This window comes from Arachis stenosperma, chromosome 2, assembly GCF_014773155.1.
Source record: "Arachis stenosperma cultivar V10309 chromosome 2, arast.V10309.gnm1.PFL2, whole genome shotgun sequence".
NCBI classification, from domain to species: Eukaryota; Viridiplantae; Streptophyta; class Magnoliopsida; order Fabales; family Fabaceae; genus Arachis; species Arachis stenosperma.
In genome coordinates this window covers 24480742-24506414 of record NC_080378.1, presented here as the reverse complement: position 1 = coordinate 24506414, position 25673 = coordinate 24480742, and the positions used below count along the sequence as shown (strand labels likewise).

At 39.6% G+C, this 25673-nt stretch overlaps 1 non-coding gene across 1 annotated transcript; it reads right to left on the bottom strand.

Annotated features, from left to right (window-relative positions):
- Positions 1-14878: 14878 nt before the first annotated feature.
- Positions 14879-14986, bottom strand: LOC130963968 (small nucleolar RNA R71). Its single transcript, XR_009080083.1, has one exon. It is a non-coding gene; the product is annotated as a small nucleolar RNA R71 (small nucleolar RNA).
- Between the last annotated feature and the right edge of the window lie 10687 nt (positions 14987-25673).

The window sequence follows — 25673 nt, the reverse complement described above, 5'->3', positions numbered from 1 at the left end:
ATAGGGAGAGGGGAAGGTGGGTTTTCGGCCATTTGGGTGGGAAAGGGTGGGAAATTGAATTTGAATGTTATGAGGGTAGGTGGGGTTTATGGGGAAGAGGAGGTTGATGTGAATGGTGAATGGGTTACTTGGGAAGAGGAATTGAGGTGATTGATGAAGAAGATGTTGGGAAGTGTGACATGGGGAAGAGTAATCACATTCACAAAAACTAGGATTAGGAGGTAAGGTGTGAATATGTTAGGTGGGGATCCTGTGGGGTCCACAGATCCTGAGGTGGGGATCCTGTGGGGTCCACAGATCCTGAGGTGGGGATCCTGTGGGGTCCACAGATCCTGAGGTGAAAACAAATACCATTCCTTCACCATATAGGCATGTAACATGCCTTCATGCATCATCCTGGCGTTCAAACGCCCATTGGTGCATGTTCTGGGCGTTCAACGCCCATGTAATGCATGTTTCTGGCGTTGAACGCCAGTTTCATGCTTGTTTCTGGCGTTCAGCGCCAGATTGTCCTCTTCGTGCACCATCCTGGCGTTTAACGCCAGGTTGTTGCTTGTTTTGGGCGTTCAACGCCAGAATGGTGCTCTGTTCTGGCGTTGAACGCCAGACAGATGCATCTTACTGGCGTTGAACGCCAGTCTGTGCTACCTCCAGGGTGAAAATTTTTTCTTCTGTTTTTGACTCTGTTTTTAATTTTTTTGATTTTTTTCGTGACTCCTCATGATCATGTACCTAATTAAACACAAAAATAACAAAGAAACAAAATAAAATAAAATTAGATAAATAAAATTGGGTTGCCTCCCAACAAGCGCTTCTTTAATGTCAATAGCTTGACAGTGGCTCTCATGGAACCACAAGGTGATCAGGTCAATTTAAGTGTGGTATTCCCAACACCAAACTTAGAGTTTGGATATGGGGTTTGAACACCAAACTTAGAGTTTGGTTGTGGCCTCACAACACCAAACTTAGAGTTTGACTGTGTGGGCTCTTCTTGACTCTGAACTGAGGGAAGCTCTTCATGCTTACTCTCTTTTGTCACAGAGGGATGGCCATGTGCTTGAAACACAAGGTAGTCCCCATTCAATTGAAGGACTAACTCACCTCTGTTGACATCTATCACAGCTCCTGCTGTGGCTAGGAAAGGTCTTCCTAGGATGATGCATTCATCATCTTCCTTCCTAGTGTCTAGGATTATGAAATCAGTAGGGATGTAGAGGCCTTCAACCTTTACTAGTACGTCCTCTACTAATCCATAAGCTTGTCTCATTGACTTGTCTGCCAGTTGTACTGAGAACAAGGCAGGTTGTACCTCAATGATTCCCAGCTTCTCCATTACAGAGAGTGGCATAAGATTTATCCCTGACCCAAGATCACATAGAGCTTTTTCAAAGCTCATGGTGCCTATGGTACAAGGTATTAAGAATTTGCCAGGATCTTGTTTCTTTTGAGGTAGAGTTCTCTGAATCCAAGTATCTAGTTCACTAATGAGCAAGGGAGGTTCACTTTCCCAAGTCTCATTACCAAATAACTTGGCATTCAGTTTCATGATAGCTCCTAAATATTGAGCAACTTGCTCTCCAGTCACATCTTCATTCTCTTCAGAGGATGAATATTCTTCAGAGCTCATGAATGGCAGAAGGAGATTCAATGGAATCTCTATGGTCTCTAGATGAGTCTCAGATTCCTCAGGATCCTTAGTAGGAAACTCCTTCTTGCTTGAGGAACGTCCCAGGAGGTCTTCCTCACTAGGATTTTCGTCCTCCTCCTCCCTTGTGCATTCGGCCATATTGACTATGTCAATGGCCTTGCACTCTCCTTTTGGATTCTCTTCTGTATTGCTTGGGAGAATACTGGGAGGAGTTTCAATGACTTTCTTACTCAGCTGGCCCACTTGTGCCTCCAAATTTCTAATGGAGGATCTTGTTTCATTCATGAAACTGAAAGTGGCCTTTGACAGATCAGAGACTATGTTGGCTAAATTAGAATTGTTTTGTTCAGAGTTCTCTGTCTGTTGCTGAGAAGATGATGGATATGGCTTACTATTATTCAGCCTATTGCGTCCACCATTGCTAAAACCTTGTTGAGGTTTTTGTTGATCCTTCCAGGAGAAATTTGGATGATTTCTCCATGATGAGTTATAGGTGTTTCCATAAGGTTCACCTAAGTAATTAACCTCTGCCATGGCAGGGTTCTCAGGATCATAAGCTTCTTCAGAAGCTGCCTCTCTATTACTGTTGGATGCATGTTGCAATCCATTCAGGTTTTGAGAGATCATGTTGACCTGTTGAGTCAACACTTTGTTCTGAGCCAATATGGCATTCAGAGCATCAATTTCAAGAACTCCTTTCTTCTGAGGTACCCCATTGTTCACGGAATTCCTCTCAGAAGTATACATGAACTGGTTGTTTGCAACCATGTCAATGAGTTCTTGAGCCTCTCCAGGCATTTTCTTCAGGTGAATAGATCCACCTGCAGAATGGTCCAATGACATTTTCGAAAATTCAGAGAGACCATAATAGAATATATCTAATATGGTCTATTCTGAAAACATGTCAGATGGACATCTTTTGGTCAGCTGCTTGTATCTTTCCCAAGCTTCATAGAGGGATTCACCATCTTTTTGTTTGAAGGTTTGAACATCCACTCTCAGCTTGCTCAGCTTTTGAGGAGGAAAGAATTTATCCAGGAAGGCAGTGACCAGCTTATCCCATGAGTCCAGGCTATCCTTGGGTTGTGAATCCAACCATACTCTAGCTCTGTCTCTTACAGCAAAAGGGAAAAGCATGAGTCTGTAGACTTCAGGATCAACTCCATTCGTCTTTACAGTCTCACAGATCTGCAAGAACTCAGTCAGAAACTGATATGGATCTTCAGATGGAAGTCCATAAAACTTGCAGTTTTGTTGCATTAGAGCAACTAGTTGAGGCTTAAGCTCAAAGTTATTGGCTCCAATGGCAGGAATGGAGATGCTTCTTCCATCAAACTTGGACGTTGGTTTTGTGAAGTCACCAAGCATTCTCCTTGCATTATTATTATTATTATTTTCGGCCATCTCCTTCTCTTGTTCGAAAATTTCTGAAGGGTTATTTCTGGATTGTTGTAATTTAGCTTCTCTTAATTTTCTCTTCAGAGTCCTTTCAGGTTCTGGATCAATTTCAACACGAGTGCCTTTATCCTTGTTCCTGCTCATATGAAAGAGAAGAAAACAAGAAAAGAAAGAGGAATCCTCTATGTCATAGTATAGAGATTCCTTTATGTTAGTAGAAAAAGAAGGGGGGTAGAGGAATGAAGAATGGATTCGGTTTTATGGATGAAGAGAGGTGAAGAGAAGTGTTAGTAATTAAATAATTAAATAGAAGAAGAAAAGAGAAGAGAGATTTCGAAAATAATTTTGAAAAAGAGTTAGTGATTTTCGAAAATTAGAAATAAATTGTAATTAAAATTAAAACATGAAATAATTAGTTAATTAAAAATAATTTTTGAAAAAGAGAGAGATATTTTCGAAAATAGAAGAGGGAGAATTAGTTAGGTGGTTTTGAAAAAGATAAGAAACAAACAAAAAGTTAGTTAGTTGATTTGAAAAAGATTTGAAATCAAATTTTGAAAAAGATAAGAAGATAAGAAGTTAGATAAGATATTTTGAAATCAAATTTTGAAAAAGATAAAGTTTTTGAAAAAGATAAGATAAAAAGATAAAAAGATTTTTAAGAAAAAGATATTTTGAAAAAGATTTAATTTTTAAAATTACTTAACTAACAAGAAACTACAAAATAAGGTTCTAGAACTTAAAGATTGAACCTTTCTTAACAAGAAAGTAACAAACTTCAAATTTTTGAACCAATCACATTAATTGTTAGCTAATTTTCGAAAATATGACATAAAGATAAGAAAAAGATTTTGAAAATGTTTTGAAAAAGATTTTTTTTTTTGAATTTTCGAAAATTATAAAGAAAATTGAAAAAGATTATGATTTTTGAAAAAGATTTTGAAAAGATAAGATTTTTAAAATTGAAATTTTGACTTGACTTGTAAGAAACAACTAATTTTAAAAATTTTTGACCAAGTCAACCCAAAATTTCAAAAATTTGGAGGGAAATAAGGAAAAGATATTTTTTTTGATTTTTAAATTTTTAATTTTGAGAGAGAAAAACAACAAAAATACTTTATGCATGAAATTTTTAGATCAAAACAATGAATGCATGCAAGAATGCTATGAATGTCAAGATGAACACCAAGAACACTTTGAAGATCATGATGAACATCAAGAACATAATTTTGAAAAATTTTTGATGCAAAGATGCACAAGAAAAACAAGAAAAGACACAAAACAAGAAATCATCAAGATCAAACAAGAGGACTCATCAAGAACAACTTGAAGATCATGAAGAACACTATGAATGCATGGATTTTCGAAAAAATACAAGAAAAATTTTTAAAGCATGCAATTGACACCAAACTTAAAAATTGACTCAAGACTCAAACAAGAAACACAAAATATATTTTTTTTTATTTTTATGATTTTCTAATTTTTTTGAATTTTTATTAATTTTTTTCGAAAATAAAGTTTGTAAAAACGAAAAAGAAAAGGAAAATTTTGAAAAAGATTTTTGAAAAGAAAATTACCTAATCTGAGCAACAAGATGAACCGTCAGTTGTCCATACTCGAACAGTCCCCGGCAACGGCGCCAAAAACTTGGTGGACGAAATTGTGATCACATGTTCTTTATACTTTAAGGATGTTTACTCTTAGGGCACTGTTTATTTTCACAACTCCGTTCAACTAGCCAGCAAGTGTACTGGGTCGTCCAAGTAATACCTTACGCGAGTAAGGGTCGAATCCACAGAGATTGTTGGTATGAAGCAAGCTATGGTCACCTTGTAGATCTCAGTCAGGCGGATTAAAATTGTTTATGGTTTCAAAAATATAAAATAAAAAGAAAATACATAATAAAAGGGATAGAATACTTATGCAGATTCATTGGCATAGGAATTTCAGTTAAGTATATGAAGATGCTGTATGACTCAAGGACGCCTGCTTTTCTCCTGCTTCTACTCAGTCCTTCTTACTCCTTTCCATGGCAAGCTTTGTATAGGGGTTCACCATCAGCTGTGGCTACTTTCATTCCTCTCGGGAAAATATCCTATGCGGCTGTCACTCGCACAGCTAATCAGTCTGGAGGCATCACCCATGGTTGATGGCTACATCCCATCCTCGCAGTGAAAGCTAATGCTCACGCACTCTGTCACAGTACGGCCAATCACCGGTTGGTTCCCGCTCCTACTGGAATAGAATCCCTTGATTCTTTTGCGTCTGTCACTAACGCCCAGCAGGTTGCAAGTTTGAAGCACGTCACAGTCATTCATTACCGGAATCCTACTCGGAATACCACAGACAAGGTGAGACTTTCCGGATTCCCAGGATCCTACTCGGAACACCACAGACAAGGTTGGACTTTCCGGATCCTCATAAATGCCGCCATCTATCTAGCTTATACCACGAAGATTCTGTTGGGGAATCTAAGAGATACACATTCAAGCTCTGTTGCATGTAGAATGGAAGTGGTTGTCAATCACGCGCGTTCATCAGTGAGAATGGTGATGAGGGTTATCTAACTCATCACATTCATCATGTTCTTGGGTACGAATGAATATCTTGGAATAAGAATAAGACAGAGACCGAATAAGAGATAATAGAACTTCATTAATACTTGAGGTACAGCAGAGCTCCACACCCTTAATCTATGGTGTGCAGAAACTCCACCGTTGAAAATACATAAGTGAAAGAGGTCCAGGCATGGCCGAATGGCCAGCCTCCCTAAACGTGATCAATAGTCTCTTAGGGTGAGGAATAAAACAAAACTGAGACCAAAGATGTCTAATACAATAGATAAATGTCCTATATATACTAGACTAGCTACTAGGGTTTACATGAGTAAGTAATTGATGCATAAATCCACTTCCGGGGCCCACTTGATGTGTGCTTGGGCTGAGCTTGATCTATCCACGAGCTGAGGCTTCTCTTGGAGTTGAATTTCGAGTTATGATATGTTTTGGGCGTTCAACTCTGGATCATGACGTTTTTCTGGCGTTTAACTCCAGACAGCAGCATGTACTTGGCGTTCAACGCCAAGTTACGTCGTCATTCTTCGAATAAAGTATGGACTATTATATATTGCTGGAAAGCCCTGGATGTCTACTTTCCAACGCCGTTGAGAGCGCACCAATTGGAGGTCTGTAGCTCCAGAAAATCCATTTCGAGTGCAGGGAGGTCAGAATCCAACAGCATCAGCAGTCCTTTTGTCAGCCTTTTTTAGAGTTTTGCTCAAATCCCTCAATTTCAGTCAGAATTTACCTGAAATCACAGAAAAACACACAAACTCATAGTAAAGTCCAGAAATGTGAATTTAACATAAAAACTAATGAAAACATCCCTAAAAGTAGCTTAATCATCCTAAAAACTATATGAAAACAATGCCAAAAAGCGTATAAATTATCCGCTCATCAGCAGGAATGACTCAAAGGATGGAAAGGAAACATACAAAAATGGAAGGAAAGCACAAAACGGAGTTTCTGAAAAAACTGGCAGCGACGCGAACGCATGGACGACACAGCCGCATGACTGACGCGACCGCACGACAAGGAAAACTCCAATTGACGCAACCGCGTGACCCACGCGGACGCGTGACAGAGGCCACGCACCAAAAATTGCAGAAAACGCTCATAGCGAGTTCTGAAGCCCTTTTTGGCCCAAATCCAAGTCCAGAATGTAACACCCTACCACACAAAGCTTTACGCTTAAGTCGTAAAACAGAGGTGGTGTGGTATTACGACCTCTAAAATAAAATGAGTACGTATTATAGTAGAAGAATTATAATATGCTAGGAGCCTTGAAAAATAGGGGAAATAAAAATCGCGAAATAAAAGTGCAACGCTCAAGGAACGAGTTAACTTGCGTGCTAAAAAAAACCATAACTACTAAACATCAGATAACAGAAGTAGGAATAGAGTGCCAAGGATACAAAATAACAAGCTCCTAACTCAGCCTGCGAAATCAAGTCTGATCGGAGAATATTTACACATATATACATACATATCCAAAATCCAAAAGTACATATACACAATCCTATCTCTCTATAAACCTCTAAGAGGATAAAAAAAGAACAAGTTATGCGGAGAGAAAGCCAAGTACATATATATATATACATCATAACATAACAAAGTAACCCAATAATCACTCCGCTTCAAGAGTCCAGACACCTAACGAGATGCCTCTTAACCTGCATCTGAAAAACAACAACATAGTATGGAATGAGAACTGGAGGTTCTCAGTATGGTAAAGGTGCCACACACATAATATAAAAGGTCCTGGGAATGCCAGAGGCAATCCTAGAACACCGACACTCAGATTATAGAGCTTAAAGTATTAAACAGAAGCCATAAAAGGTGGTTTTCTAAGAATATTTAAACCTAACTTAACTTAACCTTAAATCTAAGTCCCATACTGCCATTCCTCCATACCTCCAACTCCATCATGCATTTTCACAGACAAATAGACAGATAAAGACAAGCACAAGAAGGTTACAAATACTGCAAGTAACAAATACACATTTAACATGGCAAGTACATGAAGGCACACCCAATTAAAGCACAAGCAAGTAATTCAAGTAATATGCATATGATGCATGCCTGTCCTATGGCTGATGAGGCTCATCTGTCGGTTATCCAGCCAACCCGACAAGTCTGAATTGTCCTTAGACTGTCCTCCGACGTGCATCCCCAAGAGTCTATGCATAGCTTTTTCTCAAATAATCAATATTGCTCAACGGGGGTAACATTCCCGGAAATTTATATAGTGCCCGGTCACACTTACGTCGTAGGGTCAACAGAGTATCGAGTTTTCAACCTGGTACACGTGGTGGCAAGCCACGGCACTTAGTCCAGGGAACCTCGTATCTCAGATCATTAAATTATTCAAGCCATACAAATAATTCAATTATAATTCATCAACATCCACATCATTCTCAATCGCATCTCATTCATCATCATACATCAATCATATTCAATCCTTATCCTTCATTATCACACATCCTATTTCGTCCATCAGTAGTTCAAATTCAAAACATAATTCATTCTTTTCTAAATGAATCAAACTTAAAGCATGCTCATTTTCTTAATAATTCTAAATCAAACCATATAACCTTTGAATCTAAATCTTTTTAAATAATCATATAAACAAAATCTCTAATTTTTATAAAATTTCGGCAGCATCTCCTCTAAAACTCGGACTTTGCGACCCTTTTCGGGTCCAAACCTGCATTCTCTTCAATTCAACATACCCTTTCTCATCATCATAACAATTACCACAATAAATCTACCTCAGATCAACAATTATACTCATACAATATTCAAATTCAACAACCAAAATTTAACTAAGAATCATAGTTCACTAATATTAGGCTTCTAACACAAAATACCTCAAATCAATAATTCACCAAATTATTAGTTAATCAACAAGTACCTAACCAACTATGTTCATCAACAATAACATCCAACCATGATTCTCTCCAAATTAACATAACGACATTCACCATCCAAAATTAATAACTAATTATCCAATAAACTTCAACCAAATATATTCATCGACAAATTACTAAACATTAAACATACACCTGCATTCCAACTTATCCTATGGTCGTTTAGCCTAAGTTTTCACAGAACATTATATATTAAATGCAAGAAACCTAAACCATACCTTGGCCGATTTCCACATAATGACCAAAGCAAATTATTTAAAACCAAGGCAGCCCCTTCAAAATTCAACTAATCAGCTTCCTCCAAGTTCCAATATTCACAATTTCAAGCTCCAATTATTTATTCACAACCTAATACTCATTTATAACATACATATATCCAATTTAATACTCAAAGCTCAAATTTAATGAAATTAAAATAGAATCATAATATCCTCACCTTACCCAAACTTCACATAAGCAAGAGTGAACGTTTTTCTCAAGCTAATTAGATCCTAAAACATCAGAAATCAAAGAAATTCAACTTCCCTTCCTATATTTCAAAAATTGGGGGAAAAGAGTGGCTGAGAACATTTAAGGGCTTACCTATGAAATTGTTCCGATAGAAATGCAGAGCTCGACGCGGTGGACGCGTGGCTGCAAACGGTGCGGCGATCGGAGCTCGGACGGAGAAGTTACGGCGTACGAAAGTTTGCCGTAAAGGTTCGGCGCTACTTCTCTTCCCTGGTGCTTCACGCTGCTATTGGGTGAAATGTGGGAGAGAAGAGCTGTCGGGCTCATTTAATGTGATGGCTCGGTTTGGGCCCGGTTCAACCGGTTTGACCCGTTCGGTCCAATCTTGGATCGTTTTCTTCGAAATTAGTGTCAAAATTCTCGTTTCGATGAGCTCTACCCTAATTTAATATAATATTCACATTTCTAATCCTCCTTATTAAAAAATAATTTATTGACTAATTATCTACTAATTTAACCGGGGTTTACATCCTACCCACCTAATAAAGAATTTTGTCCTCAAAATTCAAATTCAGTTACCTGAAAAGAGATGTGGGTAGTCCTTTTGCATATCTGATTCGAGTTTCCAAGTATGTTCCTCGATACCAGCTTGACTCCAAACTACTTTTACCAATAATACTTCCTTTCTGCGTAATCGTTTAATATTAGTATCATCAATTCTCACTGGAATTACTGGAAGCGTTAGATCTTCTCTCACTTGGATTGGTTCTGGTTCCAAAACATGACTCGTGTCAGGAGTATACTTCCGAAGCTGTGATACATGGAACACGTCGTGCAAATTCGAAAGATATGTCAGTAAGGCGATTCTTTAAGCCACTGGCCCTATTTTCTTTAGGATCTTAAATGGTCCAATATAACGGGGATTCAGTTTCTTGGTCTTAATGTTTTTTTTTCCACTCCAGTGGTTAGTGTAACTTTCAAAAAGACATGTTCTCCTTCTTTTAATTCCAAAGGCTTTTGCCTCTGATCAACATAGCTCTTCTGGCGGCTTTGGGCTATAAGCATTCGACTACGAATCTTCTTTATTTGTTCAGTCATTTCAGCTATCACCTCAGGACCTAATAAACTCCTTTCTCCAGTTTCTTACCAACACAACGGAGATTGACATTTTCTGCCATACAGAGCCTCATATGGAGCCATTCCAATGCTCGCATGATAACTATTATTATAAGCAAATTCTATTAATGGCATATACCGATCCCAGCTTGCTGGCTGGTCCAAAACACAAGCCCTTAGCATATCCTCCAAGGTCTGAATAGTTCTCTCTGACTGACCATCTGGCTGAGGGTGATACGCAGTACTCAAACTCAACTGAGTTCCAAATGCACACTGAAAATCTCCCCAGAACCTTGACGTAAAATGGGGATCTCTGTCAGATATAATAGTAGAAGGCACGCCATGCAATCTGACAATTTCTTTAATATACATTTGAACTAATTCTTCAATTGTACAACTTATTCGGATAGGAAAAAAGTGAGCCGATTTCGTCAGTCAATCCACAACCACCCAAATAGCATCACAACCAGATCGGGTTCTAGGCAAACCTATCACAAAATCTATTGCAATACTCTCCCATTTCCATTGTGGAATCTCTAAAGGCTGAAGGGTTCCTGATGGTCTCTGATGCTCAATCTTAATCTTCTGACACGTTAAACATTTAGATACGTGCAATGCCACATCATTCTACATACCTGGCCACCAGAACATCGCTTTTAGATATTTTAGTACTCCTTGGATGAATTGAGAATCCACTCTTATGAGCTTTCTTCAAGATACTTTGTCGCAGTCTCCAATATTAGGCACAATAATCCGGTTCTTAAACCTCCATAAACCATCCCGACCTTCTGACACTCTCCACTGTTTTCCCTGTTCAACTGCTGGTAATACCTTACGTAACGCTTCACTATCTCGATGAGCATTCAGAAGTTCTAATTTAAAATCACTTGAAATCTGCAACTGACTCAAACACAGGATTCCAGATTCTTCTCTAATTCCCAAATTCAATCCTTGAAATGCCCTTAGTAATTCTTCCTCCCGTAACATCATCCAAGCTGCATATAAAGACTTTCGACTCAAGGCGTCCGCCACAACGTTTGCTTTTCTTGGATGATAATTCAATTTAAAATCATAATCTTTCAGAAGCTCCATCCATCTCCTCTGACGCATATTCAACTCCTTCTGCTTGAAAAGATACTTCAAACTCTTATGGTCTGAGAAAATATGAAACTTAACACCAAAGAGATAGTGCCTTGATGAGCGGATAATTTATACGCTTTTTGGCATTATTTTTAGTATGTTTTCAGTAGGATTTAGTTAGTTTTTAGTATATTTTTATTAGTTTTTAATTAAAATTCACTTTTCTGGACTTTACTATGAGTTTGTGCATTTTTCTGTGATTTCAGGTATTTTCTGGCTGAAATTGAGGGACCTGAGCAAAAATCTGATTCAGAGATTGAAAAGGACTGCAGATGCTGTTGGATTCTGACCTCCCTGCACTCGAAGTGGATTTTCTGGAGTTACAGAAACCCAATTGGCGCGCTCTTAACGGCGTTGGAAAGTAGACATCCTGGGCTTTCCAGCAATATATGATAGTCCATACTTTGCCCAAGATTTGATGGCCCAAACCGGCGTTCAAAATCACCTTCAGAATTCCCAGCGTTAAACGCCGGAACTGGCACAAGGATGGGAGTTAAACGCCCAAACTGGCACAAAAGCTGGTGTTTAACTCCAAGAAGAGTCTCCACACGAAAAATGCTTCATTGCTCAGCCCAAGCACACACCAAGTGGGCCCAGAAGTGGATTTTTATGTCTTTTACTCATCTTTGTAATTCTTAAGCTACTAGTTCCCTATAAGTAGGACCTTTTACTAATGTATTTTCATCTTTGGACATCCAGTTCTTAGATCATTGGGGGGCTGGCCTCACGGCCATGCCTAGACCTTGTTCTTATGTATTTTCAACGGTGGAGTTCCTACACACCATAGATTAAGGTGTGGAGCTCTGCTGTACCTCGAGTATTAATGCAATTACTATTGTTCTTCTATTCAATTCCGCTTGTTCTTGTTCCAAGATATCACTTGTTCTTCAACTTGATGAATGTGATGATCCGTGACACTCATCATCATTCTCACCTATGAACGTGTGACTGACAACCACCTCCGTTCTACCTTAGATTGGGTGAATATCTCTTGGATTCCTGATACACGATGCATGGTTGATCGCCTGACAACCGAGCGCTCGCCTGACAAACGAGCCAGCCATTCCGTGAGATCAGAGTCTTCGTGGTATAGGCAAGAACTGATGGTGGCATTCAAGAGAATCCGGAAGGTCTAACCTTGTCTGTGGTATTCTGAGTAGGATTCAATGATTGAATGACTGTGACGTGCTTCAAACTCCTGAGGGCGGGGCGTTAGTGACAGACGCAAAAGAATCACTGGATTCTATTCCAGCCCGATCGAGAACCGACAGCTGGATAGCCGTGCCGTGACAGGGTGCGTTGAACATTTCCACTGAGAGGATGGGAGGTAGCCACTGACAACGGTGAAACCCTTGCATAAGCTTGCCATGGAAAGGAGTAAGAAGGATTGGATGAAGACAGTAGGAAAGCAGAGAGACGGAAGGGACCAAGCATCTTCATACGCTTATTTGAAATTCCCACAATTGAATTACATAAGTATCTCTATCTTTATCTTTATGTTTTATTCATCATCTATACCCATTTGAGTCTGCCTGACTAAGATTTACAAGGTGACCATAGCTTGCTTCATACCAACAATCTCCGTGGGATCGACCCTTACTCGCGTAAGGTTTATTACTTGGACGACCCAGTGCACTTGCTGGTTAGTTGTGTGAAGTTGTAGTGATCACAATTTCGTCCACCAAGTTTTTGGCGCCGTTGCCGGGGATTGTTTCGTGTATGGACAACTGACGGTTCATCTTGTTGCTTAGATTAGGTATTTTTTTTCAGAGTTCTTAAGAATGAGTTCTAGAGTTTCATGATGATCTGTTGAAGTCTGGCTGGCTGTGAAGCCATGTCTAATCTTATTGGACCGAGGTTTCAACTGATCATCACAAGAGCTTGTTGATTTCTATCAATCTTGCTATTGGAGCAATGATCTGCTAAGGCTTGGCTGGCATTTGCCATGTCTAGTGTTTTGGACCGAAGCTTTCTTTGAAAGCTTGGCTGGCTGTGAAGCCATGTCTAATTCCTGGACCGGAGTCTTAGACTAGCATTGCAATGATTCCTGGAATTCTAATTAAGAATTCTGAAACCTTTATTTTCTATTTTCATATAATTTTCGAAAAACCACAAAAAAATTTCAAAATCATAAAAACCAAAAATATTTTATGTTTCTTGTTTGAGTCTAGTGTCTAATTTTAAGTTTGGTGTCTTACATGCATTGTTTATTTGATCTTGGTTCTATTTTCAAGTCAATAGTACAGGGAACTGAAGATTCAGAACATGCAGCAGAGGAATTACACAGAAAAAGCTGGGCGTTCAAAACGCCCAGTGAAGACGGACAGACTGGCGTTTAAACGCCAGCCAGGGTGCCTGGTTGGGCGTTTAACGCCCAAAAAGGTAGTGCATTGGGCGTTAAACGCCAGAATGTGCACCATTCTGGGCGTTTAACGCCAGGATGGCACAAGAGGGAAGATTCTGTTTTTAATTCAGATTTTTTTTCAAGTTTTCAAAGCTTTTCAAAATCAAATCTTTTTCAAATCATATCTTTTCAATCAAATCTTTTTCAAAATCAATTTCTTTCCTTTTTCAAAGATACTTGCTAACAATTAATGATTTGATTCAACATTTCAAGTATGTTGCCTTTTCTGTTGAGGAAGGTTTAATGTTTGAATCATATCTTTTCTTGTTAGGCAAGTCATTAATTTTAAAATTAAATCTTTTTAAAATTGTTTTCAAATCATATCTTTTCAATCATATCTTTTTAAAAGCATAATTTTTCAAACATATCCTTTTAATCACATCTTTTTCAAAAATAGTTTTCAATCATATTTTTTCAAAAATCACTTGATTTCTTTCCCACTTTTAGTTTTCGAAAATTATCAATCAATTTTTCAAAATGTTCTTAAAATCTTTCACTTAATTTTCGAAAATTTCTTCCTCTCTTCTCATATCCTTCTATTTATGGAGTACCACTCCTTCTCAATGCACAATTCGAGCTCTATCTGATTAAGTTCGAATTCTCTACTTCTTCCTTCTATTTTTCTGTTCCTCTGACACCTCAAGGAATTTCTATACTGTGACATAGAGGATTCCATATTTTCTTGTTCTCTTCTCTTTCATATGAGCAGGAACAAAGACAAAGGCATTCTTATTGAAGCTGACCCTGAACCTGAAAGGACCTTGAAGCGAAAGCTAAGAGAAGCTAAGGCACAATTCTCTGTAGAGGACCTAACCGAATTCTTCAAAGAAGAAGAACACATGGCAGCCGAAAACAACAACAATGCGAGGAAGGTGCTGGGTGACTTTACTGTACCTACTCCCGACTTCTATTGGAGAAGCATCTCTATCCCTGCCATTGGAGCAAACAACTTTGAGCTTAAGCCTCAATTAGTTCTCTAATGCAACAGAATTGCAAGTTCCATGGACTTCCATTGGAAGATCCTCATCAGTTCTTAGCTGAATTCTTGCAAATCTGTGACACTGTCAAGACTAATGGGGTTGACCCTGAGGTCTACAGACTTATGCTATTCCCTTTTGCTGTAAGAGACAAAGCTAGAATATGGTTGGACTTACAACCTAAAGACAGCCTGAACTCTTGGGAAAAGCTAGTCAATGCCTTCTTGGCAAAGTTCTTTCCACCTCAAAAATTGAGTAAGCTTAGAGTGGAAGTCCAAACCTTCAGACAGAAGGAAGGTGAGTCCCTCTATGAAGCTTGGGAAAGATACAAACAATTAATCAGAAAATGTCCTTCTGACATGCTTTCTGAATGGAGCATCATAGGTATTTTCTATGATGGTCTGTCTGAACTATCCAAGATGTCTTTGGATAGCTCTGCTGAAGGATCTCTTCATCTGAAGAAGACGCCTGCAGAAGCTCAAGAACTAATTGAAATGGTTGCAAATAACCAATTCATGTACACTTCTGAAAGGAATCCTGTGAACAATGGGACTAATCAGAAGAAAGGAGTTCTTGAGATTGATACTCTGAATGCCATATTGGCTCAGAACAAAATATTGACTCAGCAAGTCAATTTGATTTCTCAAAGTCTGTCTGGAATGCAAAATGCACCAAGCAGTACTAAGGATGCTTCATCTGAAGAAGAAGCCTATGATCCTGAGAACCCTTCAATGGAAGAGGTGAAATACCTAGGAGAACCCTATGGAAACACCTATAATTCTTCATGGAGAAATCATCTAAATTTCTCATGGAAGGATTGGTGCACGAAATTGCAATAACACTTTTGCAATCCCGCACAACTAACCAGCAAGTGCACTGGGTCGTCCAAGTAATACCTTGCGTGAGCAAGGGTCGATCCCACGGAGATTGTCGGCTTGAAGCAAGCTATGGTTACCTTGTAAATCTTAGTCAGGATATCGGAAATTATCAGGATTGATGGTAAAAAGCAAAAGAACACGAAAAAGGTACTTGTTTTGCAGTAATGGAGAATAGGCTGAGGCTTTGGAGATGCTCCATCTTCCGAATCTCTGCTTTCCTACTGTCATCTTCATCAAACACGCAAGGCTCCTTCCATGGCAAGCTGTATGTAGGGTTTCACTGTTGTCAATGGCTACCTCCCATCCTCTCAGTGAAAATACGTCCCTGATGCTCTGTCACAGCATAGGCTAATCATCTGTCGGTTCTCAATCAGGCCGGAATAGAATCCAGTGATTCTTTTGCGTCTGTCACTAACGCCCCGCCTTCAGGAGTTTGAAGCACGTCACAGTCATTCAATCATTGAGTCCTACTCAGAATACCACAGACAAGGTTTAGACCTTCCGGACTCTCTTGAATGCCGCCATCAGTTCTAGCTTATACCACGAAGATTCCGATTAAAGAATCCAAGAGATATCTACTTAATCTAAGGTAGAACAGAGGTGGTTGTCAGGCACATGTTCATAGTTGAGAATGATGATGAGTGTCACGGATCATCACATTCATCCGGGTTAGGAGCAAGTGATATCTTAGAATGGAAGCAAGCATGATTGAATAAGAAACAGTAGTAATTGCATTAATCCATCAAGACACAGCAGAGCTCCTCACCCCCAACCATGGGGTTTAGAGACTCATGCCGTGGAAGGTACACAAGAAACGTGTAAAAAATGTTATGAGGTCATAAGGTACGGATACAATGTCAAAAGACCCTATAAATAGTAAACTAGTATCCTAAGGTTTACAGAAATGAGTAAATGACAGAAAAATCCACTTCCGGGCCCACTTGGTGTGTGCTTGGGCTGAGCAATGAAGTAATTTCGTGTAGAGACCTTTTCTAGAGTTAAACGCCAGCTTTCATGCCAGTTTGGGCGTTTAACTCCAAGTTTTATGCCAGTTCCGGCGTTTAACGCTGGAATTTCTGATGCTGATTTGCTACGCCGGTTTGGGCCATCAAATCTTGGGCAAAGTATGGACTATTATATATTGCTGGAAAGCCCAGGATGTCTACTTTCCAATGCCGTTGAGAGCGCGCCAATTGGGCTTCTGTAGCTCCAGAAAATCCACTTCGAGTGCAGGGAGGTCAGAATCCAACAGCATCTACAGTCCTTTTCAGTCTCTGGATCAGATTTTTGCTCAGAACCTTCAATTTCAGCCAGAAAATACATGAAATCACAGAAAAACACACAAAATCATAGTAAAGTCCAGAAAAGTGAATTTTAACTAAAAACTAATAAAAATATACTAAAAACTGACTAAAAGATACTAAAAACATACTAAAAACAATGCCAAAAAGCGTATAAATTATCCGCTCATCACAACACCAAACTTAAATTGTTGCTTGTCCCCAAGCAACTGAAAATCAAAATAGGATAAAAAGAAGAGAATATACTATAGACTCCAAAATATCAAGGAAACATAGCTCCAAGTAGATGAGCGGGACTAGTAGCTTTTTGCCTCCGAACAGTTTTGGCATCTCACTCTATCCTTTGAAGTTCAGAATGATTGGCATCTATGAGAACTCAGAACTCAGATAGTGTTATTGATTCTCCCAGTTAAGTATAATGATTCTTGAACATAGCTAGTGTATGAGTCTTGGCTGTGGCCCAAAGCACTCTGTCTTCCAGTATTACCACCGGATACATACATGCCACAGACACATAATTGGGTGAACCTTTTTAGATTGTGACTCAGCTTTGCTAAAGTCCCCAATTAGAGGTGTCCAGGGTTCTTAAGCACACTCTTTTTGCCTTGGTTCATAACTTTATTTCTCTCTTTTTTCTCTTTTCTTTTTTTTTTCGAAAATATTTTTATTTTTATTTTTTTTTCTCTTCTCTTTTTTTTTTCACTGCTTTTTCTTGCTTCAAGAATCAATTTTTGATGATTTTTCAGATCCTCAATAACAGTTCTCTTTCTCCTCATTCTTTCAAGAGCCAACAATTTTTAACATTCTCAAAACAACAAATTCAAAAGACATATGCACTGTTCAAGCATTCATTCAGAAAACAAAAAGTATTGTCACCACATCAAACTAATTCAACTAGTTTCAGAGATAAATTTCGAAATCCTGTACTTCTTGTTCTTTTGTGATTAAAGCATTTTTCTTTTAAGAGAGGTGATGGATTCATAAGACATTCATAGCTTTAAGGCATAAACTTTAATTTTATTAATTATGAATTAAGAACAAGACTCAGAAAATAAATATAAGATGAAACAAAATAAAATAAAAAAACGAAAACAATAGGCTCCTAATGATAGAGGTTTTCACAGAGTTAGGACTCAACAACCTTGATTTTGAGAAGTGGATGCTCCCTCAGCTTGGGAGGAGAGCTTTTGGCGTTTCACCTCTTGAATTTCACGCCCCTGCTTCTCTTGTTCCTTCAGCAATTTGCAGAGCATGCAGTTTTGATTCTGCTGTTCTTCCTTCAGTTGCTCCATAGTTTCTTGCAACTTGGTAATAGATGCTTCTAGGCTGGTCCAGTAGTCAATTCTTGGGAATTCAGGGAGGAATTCCTGCGCCCTCCTTTTGATAGAGTTGTCTTGCACTTGTCCCTCTATTGACTTCTTGGTGATTGGATGTTCAATGGGTATGAACTCATCTACTCCCATCTTCACCCCAGCCTCTTTACAGAGCAAGGAGATCAAGCTTGGGTAAGCCAATTTGGCTTCAGTGGAATTCTTATTTGCAATTGTGTAGATCTCACAAGCAATCACATGATGCACCTCCACTTCTCTTCCCAGCATAATGCAATGAATCATCACTGCTCTCTTGATGGTGACCTCAGAACGGTTGCTAGTGGGCAATATGGAACGCCCAATAAAGTCTAGCCAACCTCTTGCAATTGGTTTGAGGTCTCCCCTCTTGAGTTGGTTTGGGACACCCTTTGAATTGGTTATCCACTTTGTTCCAGGGAGGCATATGTCCTCTAGAACTTGATCCAACCCTTTATCTACTCTCACCATCCTCCTATTGAAGGAGTCAGGATCATCTTGCAGTTGAGGCAACTTGAAGATTTCTCTTATTTTGTCCAGATGAAAGTACATAACTTTCCCTCTGACCATGGTTCTGTAGGTATGGTAAGCGGTTCCAGTCATTCTTTGCTTATCTGTTAGCCACAGATTTGAGTAGAATTCCTGAACCATGTTCCTTCCAACCTTTGTCTCAGGATTGGTTAGAACTTTCCATCCTCTGTTTCGAATTTGCTCTTGGATCCCCGGATATTCATCTTCTTTTAGATCAAATTTCACTTCCGGGATCACTGACCTTAGACCCATTATTTTGTGATAATGGTCTTCATGTTCTTTGGTTAAGAACTTCTCTTGATTCCAAAGATTCTTTGGATTATTCTCTTTCTTGCCTCTTAAATTGGTTTGTTTTCCCTTAGGAGCCATGATATTGATGAATCTTGGCTTAGTGATCACGGAAAAGCACACCAAACTTAGAGGTTTGCTTGTCCTCAAGCAAAAGAAAAGAAAGAAGAGAGAGAGAAAGAGGAAATTCGAATGGTGTGGGCAAAGGGGGTTCCAAACGTGAATTTATAAGGGTGGGGAGAAGAGATTTCGAAAAAAATAAAAATTAGAAAGGAGATTTGAGAAGATATGGAAAGAAATTGAGAAAAGGGTGAGTTTTTGAAGAAGATTTGGGATTAATTTGAAATAGATTTGAAGAATGGTTTTGATTTGTGAAGTTTTGAAAGTGAATGATGAAAGGTTGAAGTGCATTTATGTAGAAGAGTATGGTTAAAAAGAGGAAAGTTTGAAAAAATTTGAGTTGAAAACAAAAATGTGGTCCCCCTACCTTTCTGGCGTTAAACGCCCAGAATGGCACCCATTCTGGCGTTTAACGCCCATTTGCTACCCCTTTTGGGCGTTTAACGCCCAGCCAGGTGCCCTGGCTGGCGTTAAACGCCAGAAATCCTTTGTCACTGGGCATTTTTCAGAACGCCCAGGATGCTGCACACCTGGCGTTAAACGCCCAGAATGGTACCCATTCTGGCGTTTAACGCCCAAAATGCCCCTTACTGGCGTTTTTTCGCCAGTAAGCTCATTTTCTCTGCTTTTTGAGCTGAATCCTTCTGTAACTCTGTGAATTCCTTCATTTTTGATACTTGCCTCTGTAAGAACTAATCATATACCCTCCTAATGACTGGGTTGCCTCCCAGCAAGCGCTTCTTTACTGTCTTTAGCTGGACTTCTGCTAAGAATCACTCAAGTCTCAGTTTGAGCATTCCTGCTCAAAATTTCCTTCAAGATAGTGCTTGATTCTCTGTCCATTAACAATGAACTTCTTGTCAGAATCAATATCCTGAAGCTCAACATATCCATATGGTGACACTCCTGTAATCACATACGGACCCCTCCACCGGGATTTGAGTTTTCCTGGAAACAATTTGAGCCTGGAGTTGAAGAGCAGAACTTTTGTCCTGGCTCAAAGACTCTGGTTGACAATCTCTTGTCATGCCACTTCTTTGCCTTTTCCTTATAAATTTTAGCATTTTCAAAGGCATTGAGTCTGAACTCCTCTAGCTCATTTAGCTGAAGCAATCTTTTTTCACCAGCTAACTGAGCATCCATGTTTAGGAATCTGGTTGCCCAGTAGGCTTTATGTTCCAGTTCCACAGGCAAATGACAGGCCTTCCCATACACCAGTTGGTATGGAGAGGTTCCTATAGGAGTCTTGAATGCTGTTCTGTATGCCCACAGAGCATCATCCAAGCTTTTTGCCCAATCCTTTCTTCGGGCCATCACAGTCCGTTCTAGGATTCTTTTTAGTTCTCTGTTAGAGACTTCTGCTTGCCCATTTGTCTGTGGATGATATGGAGTTGCCACTTTATGGCTAATTCCATGTCTAACCATAGCAGAGTGTAGCAGTCTATTGCAGAAATGAGTGCCCCCATCACTGATTAGTACTCTGGGAACACCAAACCTGCTGAAGATGTGTTTCTGGAGGAATTTCAGCACGGTCTTGGTATCATTAGTGGGTGTAGCAATTTCTTCTACCCACTTAGATACATAGTCCACTGCCACCAGAATGTAAGTGTTTGAGTATGATGGTGGGAATGGCCCCATGAAGTCAATTCCCCATACATCAAACAATTCTATCTCTAATATCCCTTGTTGAGGCATGGCATATCCGTGAGGCAGGTTACCAGCTCTTTGGCAACTGTCACAGTTACGCACAAACTCTCGGGAATCTTTATAGAGAGTAGGCCAGTAGAAGCCACACTGGAGGACTTTAGTGGCTGTTCGCTCGCTTCCAAAATGTCCTCCATAATGTGATCCATGGCAATGCCATAAGATCTTTTGTGCTTCTTCTCTGGGTACACATCTGCGGATCACTCCGTCAGCACATCTCTTAAAGAGATATGGTTCATCCCAGAGGTAGTACTTTGCATCTGAAATTAATTTCTTTCTTTGCACATTGCTGTACTCCTTGGGTATGAACCTCACAGCTTTATAATTTGCAATATCTGCAAACCATGGAGCTTCTTGAATGGCAAAGAGTTGCTCATCTGGGAAAGTCTCAGAGATCTCAGTAGAAGGGAGGGACGCCCCAGCTACTGGTTCTATTCGGGACAGATGATCAGCCACTTGGTTTTCTGTCCCTTTTCTGTCTCTTATTTCTATATCAAACTCTTGCAGAAGCAACACCCATCTGATAAGCCTGGGTTTTGAATCCTGCTTTGTGAGTAAGTATTTAAGAGCAGCATGGTCAGTGTACACAATCACCTTTGATCCCACTAGGTAGGATCTAAATTTGTCAATGGCATAAACCACTGCAAGTAACTCTTTCTGTGGTTGTGTAGTTCTTTTGTGCGTCATTTAGAACACGGCTGGCATAATAAATGACGTGCAAAAGCTTGTTATGCCTCTGTCCCAACACTGCACCAATGGCATGATCACTGGCATCACACATTAATTCAAATGGCAATGTCCAATCTGGTGCAGAGATAACTGGTGCTGTGACCAGCTTAGCTTTCAGGGTCTCAAATGCCTGCAGGCACTCATTATCAAAGATAAATGGAGTGTCAGCAGCTAGCAGATTACTTAGAGGTTTGGCAATTTTTGAAAAATCCTTTATAAACCTTCTGTAGAATCCTGCATGCCCAAGAAAGCTTCTGATTGCCTTAACATTGGCAGGTGGTGGTAATTTTTCAATTACCTCTACCTTTGCCTTATCCACCTCTATTCCCCTGCTTGAAATTTTGTGCCAAGGACAATTCCTTCAGTCACCATAAAGTGACATTTCTCCCAGTTTAAAACCAGGTTAGTCTCTTGGCATCTTTTCAGGACAAGTGATAGGTGGTTAAGACAGGAGCTGAATGAGTCTCCATATACTGAAAAGTCATCCATGAAGACTTCCAGAAATTTCTCTACCATGTCTGAGAAGATAGAGAGCATGCACCTCTGAAAGGTTGCAGGTGCATTGCACAGACCAAAAGGCATTCTCCTATAGGCAAACACGCCAGAAGGGCAGGTAAATGCTGTTTTCTCTTGGTCCTGGGGATCTACTGCAATTTGGTTGTAGCCTGAATAGCCATCCAAAAAGCAGTAATAGTCATGACCAGCTAGTCTTTCTAGCATTTGGTCTATGAATGGTAAAGGAAAATGATCCTTTCAGGTGGCTGTATTGAGCTTTCTGTAGTCAATACACATACGCCACCCTGTGACTGTCCTTGTAGGAACCAGTTCATTTTTTTCATTATGAACCACTGTCATGCCTCCCTTTTTGGGAACAACTTGGACAGGGCTCACCCAGGGGCTATCAGAAATAGGATAAATAATCCCAGCCTCTAGTAATTTAGTGACCTCTTTCTGCACCACCTCCTTCATGGCTGGATTTAGCCACCTCTGTGGTTGGACCACTGGTTTGGCATTATCCTCCAATAGGATCTTGTGCATGCATCTAGCTGGGCTAATGCCCTTAAGATCACTTATGGACCACCCAAGAGCTGTCTTGTGCGTCCTTAGCACTTGAATCAGTGCTTCCTCTTCCTGTGGATCTAAAGCAGAGCTTATAATCACTGGAAAAGTGTCACCCTCTCCTAGAAATGCATATTTCAGAGATGGTGGTAGAGGTTTGAGTTCAGGTTTGGGAGGTTTATCCTCCTCCTGAGGAATTTTCGAAAATTCCTTTACTTCCTCTAGTTCTTCTTGATCAGGTTGAGCATCTTTGAAGATGTCCTCAAGCTCTGATTCTAGGCTTTCAGTCATATTGATCTCTTCTACCAGAGAGTCAATAATGTCAGCGCCCATGCAGTCATCTGGTGTGTCTGGATGCTGCATTGCTTTCACAGCATTCAACTTGAACTCATCCTCATTGACTCTCAGGGTTACTTCCCCTTTTTGTACATCAATGAGAGTTCGTCCAGTTGCTAGGAATGGTCTTCATAGAATGAGAGTTGCACTTTTGTGCTCCTCCATTTCCAGCACCACAAAGTCAGTGGGAAAGGCAAATGGCCCAACCTTGACAATCATGTCCTCTATTATGCCTGATGGGTGTTTAATGGAGCCATCAGCAAGTTGGAGGCATATCCTGGTTGGTTTGACTTCTCCAGCCAACCCAAGCTTTCTGATAGTGGATGCAGGTATTAGATTGATGCTTGCTCCAAGATCACATAGGGCTGTCTTGGTGCAAGCGCCTTCTAATGTGCATGGTATTATAAAGCTTCCAGGATCTTGAAGCTTTTCTGGTAAGCTTTTTAGTATGACTGCACTGCATTCTTCAGTGAGAAACACTTTTTCAGTTTCTCTCCAATCCTTCTTATGACTTAAGATCTCTTTCATGAACTTAGCATAAGAAGGTATTTGCTCAAGTGCCTCTGCAAACGGAATCTTTATTTCAAGAGTCCTTAGATAGTCTGCAAAGCGGGCAAATTGCTTATCCTGTTCCGCTTTGCGGAGTTTCTGAGGATAAGGCATCTTGGCTTGATATTCCTCAACCTTAGATGCTGCAGGTTTATTCCTTACAGAAGTGGTTGAAGAAGCCTTGTTAGAGGGATAATTATCAGCACTCTCAGGTGCCTGATCCTCCTTGGGCGTTTGAACGCCAGGAATGGGTGAAGATTGGGCGTTAAACGCCAACTTCTCCCCCTTTTCTGGCGTTTGAACACCAGAACTGGGCAAGGAATGGGCGTTTAACGCCAACTTTCCTTCCCTTTCTGGCGTTTGAACGCCAATAATATTCCTCTCTGGGCTCTTATTGTCCTCAGAGGGATTTTGAACAGTGGTTTGGTTATCCTCTGTCATTTGTTCTTTGTTTGGTTTCTTGCTCCTTTGAGCAGTGGTGTTCAATGTTTTCCCACTCCTTAGTTGAACTGCTTGACATCCTTCTGTTATCTGTTTAGATATTTGCTGTTTTGCTTGATTCAACTGCAGTTCTATGTTCTTGTTAGCAACTTTAGTATCATGGAGCATTTCTTTAAATTCTGCTAACTGTTCTGTCATCAGGAGCAATTGTTGATTAAGCTCATTCATCTGTTCTTGAGGATTAGGATCAGTGACTAATGCCATGACCTCCTCTTTTGGAACGAACTCATTGCTAGAATATAAGTATTGGTTTCTAGCAACAGTGTCTATAAGCTCTTGAGCTTCTTCAATTGTCTTCCTCATGTGTATAGATCCACCAGCTGAGTGGTCTAAAGACATCTGAGCTTTTTCTGTGAGCCCATAGTAGAAGATGTCTAACTGTACCCACTCTGAAAATATTTCAGAGGGGCATTTTCTAAGCATACCTCTATACCTCTCCCAGGCATTATAAAGGGATTCATTATCCTCTTGTTTAAAGCCTTGGATGTCCAGCCTTAGCTGTGTCATCCTCTTTGGAGGGTAGAAATGATTCAGGAATTTGTCTGATAACTGTTTCCATGTCTTTATGCTTGCTGTAGGTTGGTTATTCAACCACCTTTTAGCTTGATCTTTTACAGCAAATGGAAACAGTAATAGTCTGTAGACATCCTGATCTACCTCTTTATCATGTACTGTGTCAGCAATTTGTAAGAACTGTGCCAGAAACTCAGTAGGTTCTTCCTGTGGAAGACCGGAATACTGGCAATTTTGCTGCACTATGATAATGAGTTGAGGGTTTAGCTCAAAGCTGCTTGCTTTGATGGGAGGTATACAGATGCTACTCCCATATGCAGCTGTAATGGGGTTAGCATATGACCCCAGAGTCCTCTTGGACTGATTAATTCCACTTGAGTCCATAATGGACAAAAGGGAAATGATAATGATTGCAAAGAGATAAATTTTGTTTTTGTTTTTTTTTTTTAAATAACCGAAAAAATAAAAATAAAATAAAACAAAAGGAAAATAAAACAAAAAAATTTGAAAATCAAAAAGAAAAATAAGATCAAAGCAAATTGAGAACTGAATCAATTAGTTAATTAAAAAGATTTTGAAAACAGCAATTAAAAAGATATGATTGAAAAGTTTTTATGAAAAAGATTTGATTTTTAAAAAAGAGGAAAGAGACAAACAACAAAAAGACACCAAACTTAAAATTTTTATGAATCAAAAAGGGACTAAGAACATGCAATTTCGAAAAACTAGAAAAAAAAAAACAAAAGCATGCAATGGACACCAAACTTAAAATATGAAACTAGACTTCAACTAAAAGACTCTAAACCAACAAAAATAAAACAGTCCTAATCTAAGCAACAAGATAAGCCGTCAGTTGTCCAAACTCGAACAATCCCCGGCAACGGCGCCAAAAACTTGGTGCACGAAATTGCAATAACACTTTTGCAATCCCGCACAACTAACCAGCAAGTGCACTGGGTCGTCCAAGTAATACCTTGCGTGAGCAAGGGTCGATCCCACGGAGATTGTCGGCTTGAAGCAAGCTATGGTTACCTTGTAAATCTTAGTCAGGATATCGAAAATTATCAGGATTGATGGTAAAAAGCAAAAGAACACGAAAAAGGTACTTGTTTTGCAGTAATGGAGAATAGGCTGAGGCTTTGGAGATGCTCCATCTTCCGAATCTCTGCTTTCCTACTGTCATCTTCATCAAACACG